The sequence below is a fragment of the Ochotona princeps genome, chromosome X (assembly GCF_030435755.1).
Source record: "Ochotona princeps isolate mOchPri1 chromosome X, mOchPri1.hap1, whole genome shotgun sequence".
NCBI lineage: Eukaryota > Metazoa > Chordata > Mammalia > Lagomorpha > Ochotonidae > Ochotona > Ochotona princeps.
In genome coordinates, this window is record NC_080865.1 from 86381998 (window position 1) to 86389196 (window position 7199).

Genomic DNA, 7199 nt, shown 5'->3' on the forward strand with positions numbered 1-7199 from the left:
ATCTCAAGGTCTGTCCCAAGCTGCAGAAATATGGAACACACCCAAAGAAGTGAAAGGCTTCGACACAGGATGTATTACATAAATTACTCTCCACATCCAGGATTAACTCTATCAGTGACTCATAGGAACAGTAGACTGAAAGGTTATTGGAAAGGTTACTTGTAATATCACCTGTAGAAAACCATCTCTCTCTCTCTCTCTCTCTCTCTCTCTCTCTCTCTCTCTCTCTCTCTCTCTCTTTTTTAATAGAGCTTGTAGTGTAAATCCAGCCTGATGAATTGCCGCCCAAAAGAAAATGAAAATTTTCAGGGTATTTGCCAGCATCTAACAGTTCACAATAGAAAAAATATACCATTAATGAAATAAGTAAATGTGGTAGATCAAATCAAAATAAAATGAAAAAAATGACAAATTCCCTAATAAAGACAAAACCAACTCTAACATGTTATCAGAAAGTTATTTATAAGCTAAACTTTAAAGTGGTGAATATTAACAGGAGTGAATCTAATGCTGGTAAGCATTTGTGGAAGAAAGTAATGATTATAAAAACAAAATCAACTTAAAATTTTAGCACTGAAGTAGTATGCCTAGTGAAAATGCTAGCTGAATCAGCTTATTTGTAGACTGGACATTACAGAAAAAAGTTCAATGAATATTTTTTAGTTTAGAGCGCAAAAATTAAAATACTTAAATTAATAGGTCTTCAGAAAACTGAGAAAGCAGTGGAGGACATCCCAGGGCCTTTGAACCCTGCACCCATGTGGGAGACCCAGAAGAAGCTCCTGGCTCCTGGCTTTAGACAGTCTAGACTTTGACCACTGTACCCATTTGGGCAGTAAAGCAGTGGAAGGAGGATTTTTGTCTCTCCTTCTCTGAAAATCTCTTTCCAGTAAAAAATAAATACATTCTTAAAAAAACAAAATAAAATATGCTATTTCAACCTGCATAGAACTTTCAATCTACCCTGCCAAGGACAGTGGTAGAGAAAGCCTTCTCCAGTACTTTTTGACAAAATAATGGAAAACTTTGACCTGCAGAGAAGCTAGTGGTTTAGGGATGTCTCCAGTTGTGGACTGGCTCTTGATGAAGCAATGGAAGGATTATGAAAATGCTGGAGTAGTGATAAGAATCATTAAGCTTTATTATTTATTGTTGTTCTCAGCAAGAAATAAAGACTTTTGAGCCTTTTTGTTCAGTGGAATCTGATTACTTCCTGTTCCTCGCATCTGAATTACAGGTGAAACACTTCCAAGAATTTTCAGAAATAATAAGGGGAGTCTTCTAAGCATCGGATTCTACATGCTGGTACCATACAAGTCAGTAGATCTGGAGTGCTTGCTTAATGTGTGATCATCTATTCTCAGACACTGATAAGACCTGTGAAAAGTGAAAGTACATTTGAAAGTCTGTGATTGTATAAGATTTTTGCATATATGAGGTTCCAGAGAAGGCTCCCAGACTGTCAAATCCAGACACAAGTCACATTTACATATACAAACTTACAATTATTAATTTTCATGATTGAAACATAAACCTAATACTATATATTAATTTACATTTTCAAGCATTAGCTAGATTTATATATAGCAAATGGGAACACACATTTTTTTTTAAAGATTTATTCATCTTATTACAGCCAGATATACACAGAGGAGGAGAGACAGAGAGGAAGATCTTCCGTCCGATGATTCACTCCCCAAGTGAGCCACAATGGGCCGGTGCGCGCCGATCCGAAGCCAGGAACCAGGAACCTCTCCCGGGTCTCCCACGCGAGTGCAGTGTCCCAAAGCATTGGGCCGTCCTCAACTGCTTTCCCAGGCCACAAGCAGGGAGCTGGATGGGAAGTGGAGCTGCCGGGATTAGAACCGGTGCCCATATGGGATCCCGGGGCTTTCAAGGCGAGGACTTTAGCCACTAGGCCACGCCGCCAGGTCCAAACACACATTTTTTTCAAGTGTTATAACTTATTGGATTATTTTATCTGACTAATTATCAAGTGCAAACTTGCAAATACTTCCTCCCATTGTGATGGTTGCCTCTTCTTTTTGCGGATTGTTTACTTTATGTTTTAGATGTTTATTCACTTGATGAAATATAATTTCAATTTATTTATTCATTGATTTATTTATTATGTATTTGTTTGTATAAAGTGAACAAATTTTACATCTATAAATGCAGATTTAGGGTCTTACTGATACTTCCCTTCTTATTTCACTCCTAGTCACATTTTTTTCCTTTTTTATTTCTTATTCTTTTATACTTTTTCCAATATTATATTTTCACATCACTTTGCCATCACAGGTTTAACATTCCATTAGGTAAAGATTATCAATATGTCAAGTAGAAAATAACAATAAAAAACAAAACATTAGTACAAACATAAACAAAAATTCTACTACTCCTCAGGTGTATAAAAAGGAATGTAAGTAGTAAACAATATCACTCTCACATCTATAGATTACCTATTATGTCCTCTGTGTATTAGGTATCATAGATTAGAGACTAACTTATTTCACTAAGCATAATGATTTTCAGATTTTTCCATTTAGTTGCAGAAAACAAGATTTCATTCTTTTTATAGCTGAGTAGTGCTCCATAGCATATACACAACACATTTTCTTTATTTAGTCCTCCATTTGTGCTCATCTGTGTTGATTCCACATGTGATCTATTGTGAATTGAGCTTCTGAAAACATAGGGGTACATATAACTGTCACACACTGCTTTCAGTTAATTTGGATAAACGTCTCAGGAATAGGATGGCTATGTCATGCAGTAGATCAATTTTCAGATAGTTGAGGGATCTGTCTTCCCCAGTAACTGCACTAGTTCAATTCTCACCAGCCGTGGATGAGACTGCCTTCCCCACCCCCCATATCTTGCACAGAATGTATCTGTTTTTTTCAGATGATAGCTATTCTACCTAGGGTGAGGTGAAACCTCATTTTGGTTTTTATTTGTCATTCCTTGATAACTAGGGAACCTTGGAAGTTTTTCATGTGTCTATTGGCAATTTGAATTTCAACCTCAAGAAATACCTGACACATCCTTTACTTATTCCTTAACTTGACTATTTCCATTGTTGCTGAGTTCCTTGAGCTCTTTTAGATCCTGGATAATAATCATATTCAGCCGTGCAGTTTGAAAATATTTTCTCCCATTCTGTTGGCTGCCTCTTCACTTTATTGAGTGTTTCCTTTATTAGGTTGAATTAATCCTATTTGTTCATTTTTCCGTTGTTTTTCTGTGCTTCTGGAGTCATTTGTTAGAAGTCTTTGTCCAAGCAGATGACTCACAGAGCATCACCTGTAATTTTCTCTATCAGGTCATAGATTTTTGTAAAAGGGGAAGATAGGACTTATGTTCCTATTTTTATTTTCAGAATTTAGTCAGTATTTTGATTGGCTCACGTTGAATCTATACATTGCTAGTATAGATATTTTAATGCTAATAATTTACCAATCCATGAACATGGAAGGTTTTTCAATGCTTTGGTGTTTTATTTTACTTTTTTCATTTTGTAATTTCTTCACAGAAAACTTTTGCATATTGGCTAAATTTATTCCAAGGTATTTATTTGTTTACTTTGCAGCTATTGTGAATGGGACAAAATTTATAAATTCTTTCTCACCCATGGAATTTTTTTGTTTCCAACAGCTTTTGTGTGTTGATTTTATATCCTGCCATTTTACCAAATCTCTTTTGAGTTCTAGTCATCAGTTATAATCTTTCGTTTCCCATGCGTAGAAGATAATGTCACCTGTAAACAGGGATAGCTGACTTTCTCATTTCAAATTTATATCTCCTTAATTTCATTTTCCTTGCTAATGAATCTTACTAGAACTTTCATAACTATATTGAATAGCAGTGTGAGAATGGGCATCCTTGTTTGGTTTCATATTGTAATAGAAATGCCTCCGATTTTTCCATGATCAACATGATGCTATGTTTTTTTTTCAAATATTACCTTGATTGTGTAGAAAAATTATTCTTTTATAACCAATTATTTTTGCTTTAATTGCCTGTATTTCTAGGATCGTTTACAAGAAATCTTTGTCTACATCTCTGTCCTGCAGTGTGAACAATGTTGTGTTTCCATATGGATTTTACCATGACTTTTCCTAGATTTGAGACCCATGTCATTGCTATTTTCATTGGATAGCAGGATATTTTGATGATATCAATTCCAAAATGAAAAAAGGGCAAAGTACATAAATAGGTAGTTTTCAAAAGACGATACACAGAAGGGCAACAGACACATGAAGCAATGATCAGGATTTCTAGCTTTTAGAGAAACAAAATCATAAGTTCTCATTTCACCCCGAGAAGGATGACTATCCTTTGAAAATTTTGATATATATATCTATATATCTATAGATATAGATATATAGATATATATATAGCCAGCAGGTGGCCATTCCCCATCCGTGGTTACTGGGTGGTTAGGAGGCTGGGTGTGGCATCTCCCCATATTTCCCCCTTTCAACCAGATACAGGAAGAAAATGTGGAAAATTTGGAAGCAGTGATCTCAACCATTTTCCCCTAATCCTTGCACTTTCCAACCCTGAACAACTATGTAAACATCATAAAAAAACATATATATATATATTTATATTTATATATGTATATACATACATACATACACACAAGAATTGGTGTGGGGTAAAAGATACCCTAATCCACTATTGATGGGAATATAGACTGGAGATTCTTCAAAAGTTTGAGAATAGGTCTCCTCTGTGGGATAATCAAGCCATTTTGGTCCTGAGAATTTACCCAAAGGAAATGAAACAAATTTGTAGACCCATTTATATTGCAATCCAATTCACAATAGCTAAGATATGAAATCAACCCAGATATTCATCAATGGGTGATTGGAAAGAAAAATATGATATAGACACTGTAGAATGTAATCAGATATTTAAAAAAAAAATGAAGTCCTCTCCTTTGAGACCTAAGGAACTCAGTTGGAAACTATCATGTTCAGTGAAATAAGCCAGTCCCCAAAGGATAACTATATGTTTTCCTGATATGTGGTAATTAATAAGAGAGTATAAAAATTATATAATTATTTTGAGTAAGAGGGGTAGCTTTAGATTGGATTATTGTTTACAAGTTGTGTCTATTTTCTTGAGAAACAGTGGAGTTTTATTTTCTACTTATTTCTTAAAATCTTGCCCAATTGAGCCTGTCATTGTAAAGGAAAATAAAAATGTGCCTTCATAAATGTTTTTTAAAAGAAATAAGAAAGAAGAGTGGGTGAGGAACATGGGTCAGAGGGATATACAATGTACAATATACAAAATATTGTGAAAAATGTGAAATTTCTTCACTTTATACAAATTTTCAGGCAAATTTTTAAAATTTCAAAAATAAATTATTCTGATACTTCATATAAAGCATCATAACTTTCCTGCTTTACTCTTCTGATTATTTCTTTTTTCTCTTAAAAATCCTAAAATTTTTGGATTAAGGGTCGCTATGCAATGGATGTCTATAGCTTCAATGAGATGGGAATATTGCTGAGTTGTCTATCAAGTTGGAGGATTTGGCTTGAATGATAATATGAATATGGAAGCCATGGTTTGCAGTGAGTGGTTCACCTCAAAAATATCTGTTTTTCTTTCCTTATGCCATGCCAAACTTGTGTTTTCTGCTTATTATTTAAAATAATAATTGTCTCAGATGGTATACTAAACAAATTCTCAGTCAAGTTGATTATGGTCTACAGAATACTTTTTTAAATTATTTATTATTTTAATTCATTAATTACATTGTATTATGTGACACAGTTTCATAGGTACTTGGGTTCTCCCCACCCCTCCCCAAACCCTCCCACCATGGTGGATTCCTCCACCTTGTTGCATAACCACAGCTCAAGTTCAGTTGAGATTCCCCCATTGCAAGCATATACCAAACATAGAGTCCAGCATCTTATTGTCCAGTCAAGTTCAATGGCTTCTTAGGTAGACCCTCTCTGGTTTGAAGACAGAGCCAGCAGAGTATCATCCCGATCAATTGAAAGCTCCAACATACCATCAGCAAAAATTTACATCATTATGGAATTAATTGACATAGTAATGAGTAACCAATATGTTAAAAGTAAATGCGAGTTCCTAGCCACCTTCTGTGACCACCTCATACACTTTTATGTCAGTCATGTGCTATTCGTAGTGAGTTCTGCTTCTCTTCAGCTAAATAAAGGAAAAGGTGCTATTTACTAATGAGGATTCAGGTAACATAAGAATGAATAAATATTTATAAACATTTTTATTATAAATACACATCTCTTGCAATGCCTATTTCATAACTTATGATACAATAAGTTTTTGGGAAATATTATGCATTCATTTCAAAGTAGTTTGCATGAAAATAACATTAGTTTTCATTTCACTCTTCCACAAATTTCCCGAAATATTCTTATATCCATTACAATCAATAGCTTTGCGCAGTGGGAGTATCATAGCCAATGAGGTTTATCTGAGGCACGATTATTGCTAATTGAAAACTTTTCCCATTATAATCAATACTCTGCTCATTACATTGCCAAAATTTAGTCTTATAACTGAAAGTTTGCATCCTTTGACCAAAATATCCCCTTTCTCTCTGTCCCAATCCTTGGTAATCATCACTCTACTCTCTTTTTCCTTTGAGCTTTTTAAATGCTGCATAGAAACAAGAGCCTGCAATAATTTTCTGGTTTTTGCTTGTTTCTCTTAATACGCTCCCATTTCATCTATGTTATTGCAAATCGTATGGGTTCCTTCTGTGTTAAGACTAAGAGATATCCTATTGTCTGTGTATAGATGTATGTGCATATATACATTTGTATGCCTGTATAGAGTATTTCATAGAAAGAGAGAGTGAGCGAGAGAGGCATATGTACCTTATCCATTAACTCGCTGGGTGAAACACATTGTTTCCAAACTTGGGTATTGTGGAAAGCTGCAATCAGTATGGGTATGCAAGCATATTTTTGAGAGAATAATGCTACTTCATGTAATATATACCTATAATTATGCCTATAAATGAAATGGTTAGTTTACAGAATAGTTATGTTTTAAATTTTTGAGGGACTTTACACTGTTTCCACAATGGATGAGCTAGAATGCATTCCTGTCATCAGTTTAATATAAAATAATTTTTTATTACTGTGGCTTTTAAACAAGTTTAAATTAAAAAGTATGTTGCTTATAGC

At 34.4% G+C, this 7199-nt stretch overlaps 1 pseudogene; it reads left to right on the forward strand.

The window, feature by feature from the left end:
• Positions 1-6441: 6441 nt before the first annotated feature.
• On the forward strand, positions 6442-6593 carry LOC118760495 (U4 spliceosomal RNA; annotated as a pseudogene).
• The last annotated feature ends 606 nt before the right edge of the window (positions 6594-7199 follow it).